Source organism: Carassius auratus, unplaced genomic scaffold (assembly GCF_003368295.1).
Source record: "Carassius auratus strain Wakin unplaced genomic scaffold, ASM336829v1 scaf_tig00001597, whole genome shotgun sequence".
Classification (NCBI taxonomy): Eukaryota; Metazoa; Chordata; class Actinopteri; order Cypriniformes; family Cyprinidae; genus Carassius; species Carassius auratus.
The window spans coordinates 22,501-41,194 of record NW_020523373.1 but is presented as its reverse complement, the minus strand read 5'-3'; the positions used below and the strand labels follow the sequence as shown (position 1 = coordinate 41,194).

The following is an 18,694-nucleotide window of genomic DNA, read 5'->3' as shown; positions in this document are numbered from 1 at the left end:
AAAGCATATTATTTTCCATATACAATTATATTTTCTGTTGAAATTGTTTTGGTTTCTTTTATATATTAACACATTTAATTGAAATGTTATACTTGCATTCATAACTTAAATTTCGAAATAAAAAGTTATAGAAGTGCAATAAAATTCTTCCTAATTGTTATCATGGGTGTAGAAAACGCCGGTCAGTAAGGGGTTAAATGATTCTGAGCGCCTCAATGATTAACTTCAGAAGCGATTATCCTCAAAAGTTAGTCGACAGGTGAGTTTTCTTTCAGATGCAGGTTTCATGTAAAAGCAGAGGTCTGTATGTCCTCATGCAGGCAGCGAGGTGTGTGTGTGTGTGTGTGTGTGTGTGTGTGTGTGTGTGTGTGTGTGTGTGAGCGCTGGGTGGAGCAGCAGTGTAAGGCAGGTCTCGTCTCTCATTGCGGCGGCTGGAGATCCATCGAGCGGCGGAGGAGGAACGTCGCTCCGGCGTCCGTGTGCGTGAAGAGCAGGTGGAGGAGGAGGAAGAGGATGATGATGATGATGGAGGAATCCGACAGCATCCCCTGCACCGCGGAGGACGGGCTCGTGTCGAGCTGGAGATGGAACAGAACCGCCAGGGACCAGGTCCAGATCAAGCAGAAGATCCGAGACCTGCCCGGTTTGTTAAAGCACGGACTGAACCTGCGCAAAAAGAGCGTGAGTTACTAATACAAGCCGTGCGTGATGAAGAATGCGTGTTTCGTGATCGATACACCACCCACATCCTCCATCAATGCTATTATAACGCTGTGGATGTGCACGAGCCAGCACGGTGCGATGCATGCGTGTTGTCAATGCGTTAATGCGTTATTAAATATAACTACATTATGAAGGAGAGGCTGTCATGTTTTTTTTCAGGCAACAGAGATCCACACACACACAGTCAGGTACACAAACACACACAAACTCGCACACCTGCTGTGTGAAACTTCCCAATTTAAAAACATATTACATTATATTTGCTGAATCTGATGCAGCCAAAGTACCAAAGCATTAGTTTTGTGACTTGCTGTTAAAAGATGAATTAATATGAGATGCTTTTGGAATATTCTTGTCGTAGTGTAATAATACAATAACAGACAGAAACTTCTTAACACAGTACGTTTTGTAAGGGCAGAATGATGCTTTTAAAGCCTAATACTGTATATCAATGAGAGTGTTATGGTTTCCAGACATTCACTGTCTTGCTTTTTGTAAACGTCTTAAATTTTGGTATTTGGAGACTTTATTTGTGTACCATGTGAATGCAATTATCTGTTGTGTGAAACTAGTTTTGTGGTTGTATAGAATATTCTTGGAATATTGCATAATGTGGTTGTAGTTATTTAAAATATGCTTGATTCTCAATATTCCACTTTACAAAGATTCTATTATGACATCAGAGTGCTTTTGGTTCTAATTAGAACCTTTATTTTTTAAGTGGCCGTGTAAATATATGCTCTTCTAAAGCAGTGATGGTTAGACAACCTGATGCCATAGTTTAACCACGACACTATTACAGTAGGTTTCTTGTGGACTGTATGGAAAGAGCTGATATATATTCTGTTTATACACTGCTGGAGCGACAGAGGGGCTATTCAGTGCCTCAGAGGCTTGAAGACGGGAATTGTTTCGCTGATTAATTCTGAGAGCGAGAGGAAATCCACAAGCGATCAATGAGGACGTTTGTAACTCTGACTCTTGAGTTTTGTTCAGTAACTTCTGTTGAGCGTGAACATAGTTCTTCAGGGTTTCGTCTCTTTGTCTCGGAGGTGTTGCTCGAGTTGTTTTAGGATTCGTGCGGCTTCAAACAGAATGTTTGGTTCAGGCTCATTTGACTCAATTCATCCGCCCCGGGGCGATTACAGAATTAAAAAACGAAAGCCTCATTAGTATTAAATGAGAAACAAGTATTACATTTGTTTCCTTGTGTGCTGCGATGACAGCAACTACTGGAGCATCTGTTTATCAGGCTCTGCTGTGGTAAAATACAACTGCAAGCAAAAAATAAAGGCTTTAACAGCTGGTGCTATAGGAGAAACTTTTAGAAGAAGAAGAATAATGCCACGGAAGCAATCAAGATATCATTACTTCACTAGTACATTTATTAAATAGTACACTCAAAGTTGACAATTCCCTCAGGCCTAACAAAATGCATGTACAGTAGATGAGTTTGTTTCTTCATCAGATTTGGAGAAATGTAGCATTGCTTCAGTGTCTCATCAATGGATGCTCTGCAGTGAATGGGTGCCGTCAGAATGAGAGTCTGATAAAAACATCACAATAATCCACAGCACTCCAGTCCATCAGTTAATGACTGATGATCTGAACAGATCACAATTACAAGCCAAAACACTTCTTTACAAATATGTGGGTGGATTTTGATGTGAGAGACAACAGGAGATGGACTTTTTCACTGGAGGAAGAGTTATAATGGATTGTGGAATATTTTGGTGTAAAGTTAAGACATCATCTTGATGGATTCGTTTGAAACATGCAGCTTTTGTTTTCTCCAGATGTTAACTCATGGACTGGAGTGCTGTGGATTATTGTGAAGTGTTTTTATCAGCTGTTTGGACTCTCATTCTGACGGCACCCATTCACTGCAGAGCAAATGATGCCATGCTACATTTCTCCAAATCTGAAGAAGAATCAAACTCATCTATAATTTCTTAAACTGTTCTTTTAAGTGCACTCAAATTATTAGTGTTTACAGTCTTTTAGAATTTTTGTAGGTTCCTTTGATGAGTGTTTTTTGGTCATATGATGCTATAAGACAAAAAATGTTGCTCTAGATAATAACATGGTTTTCTGGTGATCCAAAGTTTCATGCAAAGAACCTTTATTTTTAAGAGCATGTCCAATACTCTCTGTCCATGCAGTGAGAACCGTTTGCTCAAAGGAAGCTTTTGTGCCGTTTAGGACAAATTATCATGCTATTGATGCTAGAAAAATCATACTAGATCTCAGTTGTTTCTCTTTGAGAGCAATACATGAAGAACCTCTCAGATGTTTCTCTGGAGAAAGATGTGAATATAAAAATTTCCAATCAGATTCTTTTCATTGTTACATTCATTTTATAGCCCTTTATTCTTGAAGTTTGTCAACTATGGTTTCATGTCTTATAAGAAACAACAATGTTTCCTAAATGAGTCTTGTTTGCACGCTATGACAGATCTACCATCCAGTTTTCCTCTGAGTCTGCTGGGATTGTTCTTAGATGAGGCGACAGATGCTCGTCTCTGAACTGAGGAAGAGTGCTTCAAAACCATCCGCGTGCTAAAGTGACGTCTCACATGGAGTTCTCTGCAATTCTCTGATGGAGAAGCTGCACTTAATGACACAGTCCTGTGTGTGTGTGTGTGTGTGTGTGTGTGTGTGAGTGAGTGTGTGTGTGTGAGTGAGTGCCTGTGGATGTAATGAAATCTTAACGAGAAAGACAAGGCTTGTTTGATGTCTCCATCTTGCAGTGCACTCATCCAGAGCGACAGATTTTTTCACAAGCCATGCAAGAGAGGTGTGTGTGTGTGTGTGCGCGCGTGTGCTCTCTAATCTGAGAGTAATCAGTTTCTGACACATAATGAAACACAGACACTCACTGCACTCTGGAACAGTGTGCACTACATAGTGAACCGGGATGCTTTCTGTGCATCCTTTACTCTTCTTCTGTACCGTTTGTCCTCTCTCGTCCTCTTCTCTCCCTCTCCTTCATGCATTTGTAAATCCTTTCCCTCATCTCTCTCTCTCCTTCTCTCTCGCTTGAAGGAGATTGAAATGTTGCTTCTCGGTGCAGGTGAATAAAACTGTTTGTGTGTTGTTGTTTTTTAGGATATGCCCGGCAGAACTAAACTACAATTTTACATTTCCTGAAGAAAATGTAGACAGTGTTCACCCATGCATAGTTTACCAATATAATCCTAGCAATGTAATCGATGCTAACAAGAGAAGTTTATTTGTATAGCACGTTCTTTATATGTCTTTAGCACAAATAGCGTGGGACGAGTTATACACAGTACTTTAATGCTTAAGGTTAAGGGTTTTGTTCAAATGACATTGGGAAAATAGGATCGTTTTGTGATTTATGAGCCACGAAGGATGAGAAATGTGATTTCATCGAAAGATTTTAGCAATGCATGAAGGACAAGAATGTCTTTTTATCTAAAAAAGCTTTTTCTGCTTCATGCGTTTGCTTATCTGTGGCCTGTGCGCTCTATTTCCCATCCGACCCAAACAGAGTTCAGCTCCCAGATCTCCAGCAGCAGCCCACAGCAAATCAATAGAGTAAATCTGATACACACGGCGTCTTCAGAGCCCAGTCAAAACAAAGCCGTGACCCCTGGGGAGGTTTGTCTACTCTCTGATTCCTGCAGGTCGGCCCACATCACGCCGGCTCACAGAAAGCACAGATACTATCATCACAGGTGCTCTCAGGAAGTTCAGACAGTATTCAAGCCGAAAGCCTGATGAATCCATTGCTATTGTTTTCAGTTCTCTGATGAAGACATGCAAACAGAATGATAATGTTGGTTAGTCATTTATATCTTCTTGGTTTGAGTGTTTGTGAAACCCAAAATATTAATGTGTAGTTGCTTGGTACAAGAAACTGCTGATTTGCACAAACCTCGAGCGCTAAGTATTAAATATATCAATAGTTTACCCAAAACCTGTTCATTTACTCACCCTCAGGGCATCGAAGATGTAGTAAGGTTTTTTCTTCAGTAGAACAGTAAAGTGATTTTTAACTGAAACCATGATACTTCATAATCTGTGATTCATAAAATACAAGAAGTCAATGGTTACCGGTGTTCTGTCGATTTGTCCTACGCTGTCAGATTTTCCTACCTCCCACTAAAACAGTGGATAGTACAATTCCACAACGAAAAATTATACTGTAAAGTTATGGTTTATTAACGTCTACACCTACCACAACCCAAATCATACCCTTACAGTACTGCAAATACAGTAATTATGTGTTATATTCGTGGTTGTAGCTAGAAGGGATACAGTTACAGGAAACCAACAATAAATATTATTTTCTACCAATTAGATTGCGTTTTTATTAAAGTCTACACCTACCCCAACCCTAAACCTACCCTTACAGTAATGCAGATACATTAAATATCGTTGTTTAGCATGAGTCAAAGGACGCGATATTGATGTGCGCGTGCGCAGTAAACCCGGGTAGGAAAATCTGACAGGGTAGGATAAAATGTCTGGACACCGGCACTTTGAGAGTCAAAAAAAGCATGTTGTGGAGCACAAAATGAATACCCGTGGTTCCTGACGATATACTGAAGTCTTATGAAGTGAAAATATCAGTCTGTGCAAGAAACTGAACATTATTTACAACATTATTACCTGTGATCCAGAGCCTCAGGCAAACGGGGAAATCTGATTCGTTTCCCCAAACTGATTCTTTCAGAAAGTTCATTTCAATGAACTGGTTCAATTCACTCGTTTGCTTAATCAAGCAGTTACCGTATTTTTCGGACTATAAGTCGCAACTGAGTATAAGTCGCATCAGTCCAAAAATACGTCATGATGAGGAAAAAACATCTATAAGTCGCATTTATTTAGAACCAAGAACCAAGAGAAAACATTACCGTCTCCAGCCGCGAGAGGGCGCTCTATGTCTTCGGTGTAGACTACAGGAGAACTGAGCAGCATAGAGCGCCCTCTGGCGGCTGGAGACGGTAATGTTTTCTCTTGGTTCATTTCTCTCGGTTCATATCAAATTAATTTTGATAAATAAGTCGCACCTGACTATAAGTCGCAGGACCAGCCAAACTATGAAAAAAGGTGCGACTTATAGTCCGAAAAATACGGTATGTAGCGTATACGCAATTATATATATATATTTATTTTTAGTAATTGTGTCATGTGCTTTTGTCATTTTAATTAGTTTGTCTTAACCATAAAGAAAGTGGTTTAGATACTTTTTTTTTTTTTTTTGTGCAAATGTACTGTTTTGCTGTTGTATTCTTTCAAGTACCTTGGCATAAGTGTTGTGGTATATGGATTTGGAAGTCATTTAGTACCATAGTATATATCAACATACTCAATACAAGTTTGACCCCATTGACCTTTCAAAGCACACTCTGTGTTTGCCACGATTTGCATGCTATACCAGAGAAAAAAACAAACATGAGTTTTTCTCATCCAGATGCATCCAGAAGTTTGACACAGTGACACAGACACATCATGACATCCAGAAACATGTCACTGTCAGGGTGGGATTAGCTCGTAAAATTGCATTTCTGCATTTCTCTAGCTCTTTTCATGTGAAGGTCCTTTCATAGTTGCCTGGTGTCCTGACATTTGAAATGCCCTTAAGGGTCCCTCCAGAACATTTCAGACACTTTCAGCTGTATATGAAGGATGTGAACGTGTTTTTATAATGTGACTCAGCATGTTCATGTGTCTTTTCTGTCTTTGTGATTGTGCAGCAGTCACCTGACACCATCCCAGGACCCAGCACAGGCGTCACACCCAAACCCAAGGTAAGAAAGTGCAACCTAACACTGATACAGTTCGGCCCGCCCTGAATATAATTGACTTCATCCTATAAGAAAGACAAATAACTCATCCCAAGTGTTTCTCCTAAGACAACAAGTGGAGACTTTTTGCTTAAATTTCCCACTTCTCCTCTAGTTTCAGACGATGGGTTTCAAACTGTGCTCAGCATGCCAAGGTAACAAAAGTCAGAGATCTCGATATGAGCTCAAATGGTTCTCATCAAATAATTCAAGACATTGTGTTTAAACAATTGTCTTGTATGAGTTTTGACTCATTTGAAAAAGCCTCATTGTTTCAGATGTAGTTAGCTCTAATTTTAGGTGACAAATATTAAATGCATACTCACAGCAAATCAGTCTTATTTTCATATATACTTTTTATATTTTAAATACTGTTAAAGCATATATTCAGATTTTTAAATAAAAACCTCAGCTTCACGTTGCACCCAATAAACGCCCCTTAGCTGTTATAAGTTCACCATAAACCATGGCTTTTTGGGGCTTATTGCTTTTATAAAACTGCTATTCTATATATGTAGTAAGAGTTCACAGAATACAACAGAGCAAATAAAGTGTTATGATATTAATAAAAGCAGTATTCTTCCACCAAACAATGTAGTTCCTCAGAAACAGCTGTGGTTCCAACAAAGTGGTTGCCGAGCAACACACAGAAGTAAACAAAGGTGTATGTTTGTAGAGTAATCTACAACAGCTTCGAATGTGGCTCAGCCAATCAGAATCAAGGACCGGAACATTCCGTTTTATAATTTAGCATTTCTTTTTTTTTTTTTTTTTTTTTTTATCTATCTATCTTCTGTGGCATTTAAGTTTTTTTTTTTTTTTTATTTATTCATATTTTGCATTAGCTTTTATTTTCTATATTTTCAGTTTTCATTTTAATTTCAGGTTGTTTTAGTAATTTAAAAAACTCTAATTAGCATTTAATTTATTTTTTATTTGAGTAATTTTAGAACTAGCTAGCTTACTAGCTAGCCATTCTTTATGTTTTCATATATATTTATTTTTTTATTTATACTCATCTTTAGAATTTTGTGTTGTGTGCTTTTGCCTTTTTTATTAGTTTTTCTATTTTCTATTATTTTTTTATTTTTTTTATTTATTCTTTATTTTTATTTTTATATAAATTTGAGTTTTATTAATTTTAGTACGTACATTTATTATATTTTAGTTTTCAGTAAATTGTAATTTTTTTGGTTTAATGTGCTAGAATGCATTGATATAATATTTTGTATTATTCTCTGATGTCCCCAGAGTGTGTATGAAAAGTTTTATCTAAAAATACCCCACAGATAATGTCTTACCTTGTTGAAATTGCCACTTTTATGTATGAGCCAAAGCGTGCCTTTTTTGTGTTTGTCCCCTTTAAATGAAAATGAGCTCCCACATCCCTTTTTTAGAAGAGTGCAGAGCTTCAATTGCTGACCTCACATTGCTTCCAAACGCGAAAACAGGAAGATTCAATGGTAGCTTTAGTAACATTAGCCTTTCAGAGAGCCAAGAAGCTCTTTTGGAAAACAAAATATGATGCATGATGCTTATTGATCCCTTAACTCCAGCGTTGAACTGACCCTGGCTTGTGAGGCAGTCCAGCATAAAATTTTAGCAGGAACATATAAGAATTATTTTTTTTGTTTGTTTGTTTGTTTTTTCTGGACATTTCCTTCAAAAGTGAAGTTAACCACCGTGTCCTCAGTGGTCTATGGAGACCTGTTCATTGGTGCATCCCAACACACAACACACAACACTTTTAATAGATCTTTGGTGCTGACCATGTACCTCCAGCAGCTAAAGCAAGAAAACAGTAATGGCGGACTGCTGCTTCTCACTCAGGGAAGTGTATTTGTTAAAAGGGCAGAGAGCTTCACAAATGGGCGGGACTTTCCAGAGTATGATGTCACAGAAGTGAGAAATCTGGAACTGCTCATGTGGGGAGACTGTTTATGATTTATTGGGATTATAAAACAATGAGTAAGTGGATTTTTATCATTATAGGCTGGTTGTTTTCACACTCTACGGCCACACAAAGTGCATTATTTTTTTACATTATTTTTCTTATTTATAGTTTTAGTTGACAAATAACAAATAATCGAGAACTCCATGAGGAACATCTGATCAGTACATCTCTTTGAAACCATCTCTTTCTCACACACATGTGACTTCAGTAGTGTTAATCTGTGGATCTGATGAATATCTTCTCTTGTGATTCATCTCATCTCATTAGAATCTCTGAAGCTCCTTTAATCCGCGCATTAACTCTGCTAAACGCTCACGCTAACAGCTAATCACCCTTGAGTGCAGAAGTACATACATTAGATATGGGATCAAACACAATGTCAGGATCCCCAGAAACCCCTCTAAAGGCTCTGCTGCTTTCTGTTTCATAGATCATCACATAACAATGAACAAAATGATGATTATCGCTGACTAGAGATTATAATCTTTATTCTTTCACTGACCCCAGAATTTATTACAGCAATAAGCCACGAGAGAAGGAGCATTACGCCGTGATCGATCCAGCCACGATTTAATCTCAAGGCAAATATCCAATCAGATGTTTAATGTAGAGTTTTGACCAATGAGATTTCACTGTGGGCGGGGCTTAAGCAAAGCCAGATCCCGTTATAGGGATTATAGAGATAAAATGAATGCAGTGCACTGCTTTGTGCTTTAATAAATCAAATGTAATGACCTCTGTCCTCATACAGGGCGCCTTCTTGCTGAAGGTTTTGCTATGGATGCTAACGCTCTTATTAAAGCTGCTCAATAATGCTGAAGGGGCTTTGAGTGGATCAGAGAGGCCAGTGTGCCATTGATTAAAATGAGAAAGAGAGCTTCAGGAGGAAACGCGATAATATAAGTAAAGAGATATGCATTCTGTGTTTGACAGCAGAAATACACACACATATAAAAAGACAAAGAAGGCACACAAAAGAGTGTGCTGTACAAGTATAGAGATATAAAACATTAAGACATTTTTGAAGCTCGAAGCTCAGTCTGAGACATCATTTGCATCTCTAGAGGAGACAAATGTAAGTTCATTAGGGTATTTTCTCTAGAAAAACATCAGGAAACTTGAGCAAAAGTGTTCATTTGCCTATTTATTTGCTATCTGGAGAAAGAGTTAAAGACATTTTATTGTGGATCTCTTTATATTTATGATTATTTTATAGCGTCAAGCATTCATATTACACAGCATCAACTTTTAATTCCATCCTGAGATGATCTTTCTGTCTGACAGACGTGTTCTCAGAGTTTTCCCTGCGCTGGACGTGCTTTGAGAAATGCTTTTCTGTCTCATGGACCGTATCCAGCAAAAGACAAGATCCACCTCGCCAGGATTATCAGGTCAGAGATTTACTTTCCTGCATTTGTTAGCCGCTTCATTCAAAGCTTATTCAAGCTACGGCTTTCTTTTAAGAAATTGATACTTTTAGTCAACAAGGATGGCAGTAAAGACATTTATAAGGTTACAAAAGATTATATTTCAAATAAATCCTGCACTTTTGAACTTAATCATCAAAGAATCCTGAATGTAAATATGTCATGTTTTCCAAAGAAATATTGTGCAGCACAACTGTTTTCAACATTGATAATACTTATAAATATTTCTTGAGCAGCAAATCAGTGATTCAGCGAATCATTTGAGTCAGTTTGGGAGTTCATAGCGGGATCGCCAATCATTTGAGTCAGTTTGGGAGTTCATAGCGGGATCGCGAGTCATTTGAGTCAGTTTTGGGAGTTCATAGCAGGATCGCGAATCATTTGAGTCAGTTTGGGAGTTCATAGCCGGATCGCGAATCATTTGAGTCAGTTCGGGAGTTCACAGCGGTTTCGCGAATCATTTGAGTCAGTTCGGGAGTTCGGAGCGGGTTCGCGAATCATTTGAGTCCGTTTGGGGATCGCGAATCATTTGAATCAGTTCGGGAGTTAGTAGCGGAATCGCGAATCATTTGAATCAGTTCGGGAGTTCGGAGCGGGTTATTTGAGTCAGTTCGGGAGTTCACAGCGGGTTCGCGAATCATTTGAGTCCGTTTGGGGTTCGCGAATCATTTGAATCAGTTCGGGAGTTAGTAGCGGAATCGCGAATCATTTGAATCAGTTCGGGAGTTCGGAGCGGGTTCGCGAATCATTTGAGTCGATCAGTTTGGGGATCGCGAATCATTTGTACCAGAAATTCAGTGATTTTTGAAGATCATGTGACACTGAAGACTGGAGTAACGATGCTGAAAATACAGCTGCACATCACAGAAATAAATTACAGTTTAACAGATAATCACAGACAAAAAACAGTTATTTGAAATAGTAATAATATTTCATAATTTTACTGTTTTTACTATATTTTTAATAGAATAAATGCAGCCTTGAAGAGCAGAAGAGACAGCTTTCAGAAATGTGTGTGTTCTCTGGCAATTGAATCCATGACCTTGGCATTTCTAGCATCAGGCTGTCATGTTCTACTGTGGTTGTGATATAACTCATACATTCACAGGATCAGTGTAAGAGAGGTTAAAGCCTGTGTGTGTGTGTGTGTGGTCGGTTGCTGACTCTTCAGCTGTCTGTTATCGCTGTGACTGATGGCCGCCATCCAAACTTCACTCTGATTGGATAAAAACGTCCTGTCAGATGGTGGAGTGTGAACGTGTGACAGCAAACACAGAATCAGAGAGCTTTGCATGTTTTAACGAATGCACACATGCACTAGATGAAAATGAGCAGCTTAATGACTTCAAAATGCAAATCAGTAACAGCATGATAATGTTGCAAATGCAATGAGAGTGTTACAGCCATTTCAACACTTTTACATCTTTTTAATTGCATTCCTGGTCTTATTGTGAATTATTCATTAGTGCATGTTATTCTAAATTAATTGCATTTAGTATATATTGTTTTTATTGAAATATAGAGATCATAATCTAATCAATTCCTGCCTTTCATTTGGAAATACTGTGCATCACAAATTACAGAAGCATAATGGATTGCAAACAGTGTTTAACATTGATTTTAATGGACGTATGAAGCAGAATGAAAAATAGCAACAACTGCAATATTATAAAAACACAAATAGTCAATCATTTATTACATTTCTTAAATGACAATAACAACATTTATTTTCTTCCTTTAGCAGAACTGTAGACTGTGCATGTCAAGTAACGTTGCAAACATATTTTATTGGTTGTTAATATTTCTACTCCTCTTAAAAAACGGAGTTATTCTGTTTCTACCCGTGAAAAGGTTTTTAATCGAGTTAATCCAAATGCAGTTTTAGAATATTTAGGCAAAATGCATTTTAAATATGTTATTTAGTGTCTATTTTATATTTGAATAATTCAAGTATGGTTTTCACCAAAAGCTGACATTCAATTGAAGAACATTTATCAGAACTGTTTCATAATAATGCTTTGTGTTTTGTTCATGGGCAGCTAATAAAGTTACACTAACGTTCAAAGCTTTAGGGACGTTAAGATATTTTAATATTTTTAAAAGAAGTCTCCTCTGCTCACCAACACTGCATTTCTTTGATAAAAAAAATAATAATAATTACAATTGTGAAATATTATTACAACTTAGAATAACTGTTTTCTCTGTGATTATCTGTTAAACTGTAATTTATTTCTGTGATCAAAGCTGTATTTTCAGCATCGTTCCTCCAGTCTTCAGAGTCACATGATCTTCAGAAATCATTCTGATATGATGATTTACTGCTCGAGAAACATTTCTGATTATTATGAATGTTGAAAACAGTTGTGCTGCTAAATATTTTTGTGTAAACCGTGATTGATTTTTTCTTTCAGTATTCACAGATGAATATAAAATTCAAAAGTATAGCATATAATATGCAATATAAGCAAAATAAATGACTTTACTGTCACTTTTGATCAATTTAATGCATCCTTGCTGAATAATGCAATAATTTCTTTTGAATAAAAATAAAAATAATGACAGACCCCAAATATTTCAATAATCGTGCATGTAATATACAAGCTTGCAGTAACGTGTGTGTCTCTGTGTGTGTGTCTCTGTGTGTGTGTGTGTGTGTCTCTGTGTGTGTGTGTGTGTGTGTGTGTCTCTGTGTGTGTGTGTGTGTCTGTGTGTGTGTGTGTGTGTCTGTGTGTGTGTGTGTGTGTGTGTGTGTGTGTGTCTCTGTGTGTGTGTGTGTGTGTGTGTGTGTGTGTGTGCACGTGTGTGTGTGTGTGTGTGTGTGTGTGTGTGTGTGTGTGTGCACGTGTGTGTGTGTGTGTGTGTGTGCAGGAGGAGTTACGTGGGTGTGGAGCTGGTCCAGTGGCTGCTGGAGCAGTGTGTGTCGGTTCAGTGCAGGTTGATGGCGTCTGGTGTCTGGCAGGTTCTTCTGGAGCTGGGGATCCTGCACTCGGGTTAATAAACACTCTTATTTTACTATCAGTGACACACTGTTAGAATCTATGTCCATAGTGATTTTAAATGTTGTAGTATTTTTCTTTTTGTGTGTGTGTGTTTATCCTTTTTTTACTTTAGTTGTTTGTGACCCTGGACCACAAAAGTGTAAATCTTTCAAGAAGTAGATTCATATATCATCTGAACGCTGAATAAATCATCTCTCCATTGATGCGTTGTTGTTAGGAGGACAACATTTGTCTGAGATGCAACTATTTGAAAATCTGGAATCTGAGGGAGCAAAAAAATCTAAATATTGAGAAAATCATCTTTAAAGTGTCCAGATGAATTGTTAGCAATGCATATCACTAATCAAAAATTAAGTTTTGATATATTTACAGTAGGAAATTTACTAAATATCTTGATGGAACATGATCTTAACTTAATATCCTAATGATTTTAGGCGTAAAAGAAAAATCAATAATTTTGACCAACACAATTGTATTGTTTGCTTTTTCTACAAATATAACCCAGAGACTCCAGAGTGTATTTGTGCTCCAGGGTCACATTTTAGTACTTTAATGTTAATTTAATTTCAAATGAAAATGTTTTATTGTTTTAGTTGTAGGTAAACACACACACGCAGTGTGTTTGGAATGTAACACTAGGTACTGCTACATTTTTAGAATTTAGAATTTCCCGTACACAGTCTTGAATATAAGAACGGAATACTGCATGGAATACTGTACAGTGTGAGGAATCAGCTGTGTGTATATAATAGAGCTGTTCAGTCATGATGTGTGTTTGTAGGCCAACCCGGGAGGCAGATTCACTCTGGGATCCCTCTGGAATCTCTAATGGGTTTTTGGGAAAGCATTCCAGTGGGAAAATGCCAGCTCTATATCACATCATATGTGTGCCATATTAAAAATCCCTCTCTGTGCTCCCTCAGTCGACCAGCGGCTGGTGTTTGAAGACTCCAACACATATTATCAGTTCTCGTTCGAGGAGTGCGACGCTCAGGGCTGTGAATTTCGCAGTGAGGAGGAATGGCAGAACGGCGTCCGTCTTCTGCTTCAGCTCGTCCCTTACGTCCAGTTCAGAGTCGTCAGCCCGTGAGTATAAACAGCATATAAACATGCACACACATGGGATTGAAAAGAATCACCCCCTTTAAAATAACCCTGAAGCACAAAACCAGTCTTAAGTGAATTGAGATTTATACATCATCTGAAAGCTGAATAAATCATCTTTCCATAAATAGATGCAACTATTTGAAAATCTGGAATCTGAGCGTGCAAAAAAAATCTAAATATTGAGAAAATCATCTTTAAAGTTGTCCAGATGAATTCTTAGCAATGCATAATGTTTTGGCTATTGCTACAAATATACCCCAGAGACTTGTGCTCCAGGGACACGTAGTGTTAAAAGATGTTATATAGAGTAAATGCAGATGGATAAAACAAAAACTGTGTGCATCTTCATTTCAGGCTGCACAGCTACAAAAAGTGATTATTAATATACATATAGCATAGTATCAGTGTTTCACATTATTTAAAGGACTAGTATGCAGTGTGTAGTATAGTATACTGTTTCCATCGCTGTCTTTCATGCGTCCGTCTGATTTGGATTCAGATTGTTCTCGTGACCTTTCGCTTCGGTTTTCCCCGTTAATCCTGTTTAACACAAATCATCCTCATGGAAGAAGGAGATGAATTATGTGTGTTTGTTTTGTGTATGAGTCTATATGATCATGTATGTTATACTATTGTTACATATTGATCCGTTTTACACTATTGTTCAAAAGTTTTGTTTTGAAAGAAATTAATGCTTTTTTTTAAATCAAGGATGCATTCAACTAATCAGAAGTTAATAATGTTGTGAAAGATTTGCTGTTCTTTTGAACTTTCCATTCATCAAAGAATCCCGGAAAATAACATTTATCACAGTTTCCACACAAATATGAAGCAGCACGGCTGTGTTCAACACTAATAATAATCAGAAATGTTTCTTGAGCAGCAAATCATCATGTTAGAATGATTTCTGAAGATCATGTGACACTGAAGACTGGAGAAATTATGCAGAAAATCATAGGAATAAATTATATTTGAACAGATATTCATATAAAAAAACTGTTATTTTAAATTGTAATAATATTTCACAATTTTTACAGTGTTTTTGATTAAAAAATGCATCTTGGATTGGAAGAGTCTCATAAACATTACAAACTCTAACCGACCCCAAACAATAGGGTTGTCACATACTTTAATTATGGTTAATATTTTATTAAAGTGGTTTAAGTGAGTGGTTACTATTCCCAAACCCCTTAAAAATCCCCCAAAATATCTCCTAAAAATATCCATTTGAAATTGGCTGAATTCGATTGAACTGAGCTAAGTCTAGATGAACGGATTTGATTGGCTTAAAGGTGTCTTTGAGATTGGATTCAGAGACGAGCCGTGAAGGACGAGGATGATAACACACTGAGATTAGATCTGAAGTGACAGCTGATGTCAGTTTCAGGAAGGTGAACATGGGACGGCGAGCGTGAGCTGAATGTGATGAGATAGAAACACTGGGTCATTCTAAGAAAATATCGCTTTTTATAGCGCTGCATGCAAACAACAAACAGATTACACGCTTGAGTCATCACCAAAAAGATGATTGTCTATGATTGTGGAGGTTGCATTTATTATTTACAAATCCTGGACTATGACATCATATCCTGTTGCTCATATACTGGATGCAGCATGGGAAGAACAGTTCTGGAGAAACTATTTGACACAGAGTGAATATAACCACATGTAATAGATGCTAAAATGAGCCTGGATTTTGTTACGGATGCCTTTTTTTGTGGTTTTATAAAGGACCAAACCTGCAAAAATTTAGATTTAATTTTTTTAATATATTTTATTATTTATTTTAACTGTATTTTTTAGTTTTTATTTATGGTTTTATTTTTTATGATTGTTTTTCTATATATTTATTTATTCTCATAAATATTTATTTCAATATTACAAAGAAATATACAAAGAAATAAAAAAATAATTAAAGAAAGATTAAAATATAAAGTTTAAAAGAATAAACAAACAAAGTTAAAAATAAATGCTGAAAATAATTAACAAAGGACAACGAAATATTAAAAAAATGATTTAGGACTACATTCTTTTAACAAATCATTTATTACTTTATTTATTTTACTGATAATATATGTATTTATTTAATTTTATTATAATTTTTTTATAGTTTTTATATTCATGCATTATTTAATATAATATATTGTATATGCATATGTATTCCCACATGTATTTATTTCCGTATTACAAATAAACTATAACCTATTTAGTTATAATTATAAAGAAAAAAAATACAGAAAATAATTAATTAAGGAAAACAAGTAATGCAAAAACAAATTTAATTAATTAAAAACAAAAATTAAATTAATTGCATTTATTTATTTCAGCAAGTCATTTATTTCCCTATTATTACATTTATGTATTTTTTATCTGTATATTTATGTTTTATTATTTTTATATTCTTGCATTCATTTATATTTATATTTATTTATTTCTGCATGTATTTATTTCTTACTACAGGTAAATATACAAAATAAAAACTCAATAAATGATGAAAAAGGTAGAAAGAATACATATAATGAAATACATTATACAGGATTTAAATTAAAATTAAATCATTTTTTTTTATTTTTAAGTACAATTAAAATGAATCTAAATAAAGAAAATAAAGGAAAACGTAAAACAAAAATGTATTTGGAACGAAATTTAATTCAAATGAATTGCATTTGTTTGATCAAGTCTTTATTTTATTATGTATTTCTGCAGGTTTGCTCATGTGTGTGTGTGTGTGACTGTGGTTTCTGTTGGTTTGTATTGCTCCAGTCGTGACTGTCTCTTCAGTAGAATTGAAACCCCTGGAGCTACACCAGTGATGCTTTTAGCCAGGATTGTTTGGAGACACACACACACACACACACACACACACACTCCTCGTGCTGCACTTCTCATTTGCATGTTATTTGAATATTATCTTCAGCTCTGTGAAACCAGTAATGCTTCTGTGTGCTGAATGAGCGTGCATTTGCGTATGTGTGTGTGTTGCTTGTGTGCATCTGTGAGCCTGTGTGTGTTGTTCAGTCTTGTTCAGTCGTGCCTGATTCGTTTAGAGGTCTTCTCCGTTGTGAATCACTTCATGTGCTGTGTCTGCGTGAGGAAGAGACAGACGAGGAGGAGAGATGCATGGTGTGATGAGAGCCTGTCAGTCGCAGGAGAAAGAGGGAAACTTTGGCCCAGTTTGAGCTGTGTGTGATACCGTGTGGAGTCTCACGCTTCACAAGAGCTTTGTCCCGTTTTAAAGACATTATCAGGCTTTTATTTCTGCTCGTGGTGTGGTTTATACCTGCACATGCTTTCCTTTTTACACCTTCAAATAATAAGATAAGGTAAATCCCCAAGGAATCATACAGCCCATGCAAAAAACCTATTTGGAGGAAAACATAATTTTTATTTTATTTTGTGTATGTACAGTATGTATGCATGTATGTATGTTTATTAATATTATTATTATATATTAATGTTATTTAAGAAAATATTCTGATGCTGTAAAAAAACCAAACACATAAATAAATAAATAAATAAATAAATGTTGAAAAAATTGAAAAAATACGATTTTTTAAATTGTATTTTATATTTATGAAGTTGTTCGAATTCAAAAATTTCAAATTGTATATGAAAAATTTCAAATAATTTAACAGTATAAAATAATACATCTAAAATGTTATTTTTTTGTCAATAATATATATATGTTTTAATATTAAATGTATTTTTTTAATTTTTCTCTTTGTACAGATTAAGTTATAAGCAATGTAATATAATAATGCACTGTATAATAACTTTTTAAATTTTTTTATATTTTTTTATAGGGAAATGTTCTGGTGCTTTAATGAACCCAGAACACTGAGCTGATGAAATATAATGAAGAACTTTTCTTTAATTATTAAACAAACTAACAAACATCATGTGTGTTTAATACAGCAGGAGGCAGTAGAGAGCAGAGCGCGCTAGATTGAAAAAAAAATGTATTGCTTAATTTATTTAATTTCAGTTTTAGTTTCAATTTAGTTTTTTATTTATTTTATTTCCAGATAGTAATTTCAATGCTTTGGAGACTAACTGAAATGGTTTTTATTAATATTATATTATTTATATTTTTTATTCACTCGAATGAGTATTTATTAATTACTTTTTTATGCTTACATTAAAATTTTTATTTTTAATTTTTATCATTTTTAAAAATCTTACTTTTTAGCTTTATTCATTTATTTATTTCAAGATTTTTAATTTTAGTTCAGTTTTAGTTTTTTTTTTTTTCTAGTTCAACTTAAACTAAAATTGTAAATATTATTTTGTTTATTCTAGTATAAACTATTATGGTTTTTAATAACATTTTGAATGAGTATTTATTAATATTGTTTACTATATTATATGTTTAGACCTTCAGTTTTCATTTTAATTGTAGTAATTATTTTGTTAATTATGTTATGTTCTTTTGTTATTTTATTTCTTTTTTAAATTACTGTTTAGGTTTCATTTATTTGTATTTTTATTTCATTTTAAGTTTTAATTATTAAGAAATGTTAGTTCTTCAGCTTAAGCTAAACAGCAAAAAATAAATGTTGCCTTGGCAAGATTAAGTTTTCCATCTTTTAATTTATTTTTTTATTTTATTTTATTTTATTTTATTTTATTTTTTATTTTATTTTATTTTATTTTATTTTATTTTATTTT

At 35.3% G+C, this 18,694-nt stretch overlaps 1 pseudogene; it reads left to right on the top strand.

Moving 5' to 3' along the window:
* The first annotated feature begins 234 nt into the window (after positions 1-234).
* Positions 235-18,694, top strand: part of LOC113069454 (rap guanine nucleotide exchange factor 5-like) — a 39,348-nt pseudogene continuing 20,888 nt past the window's right edge.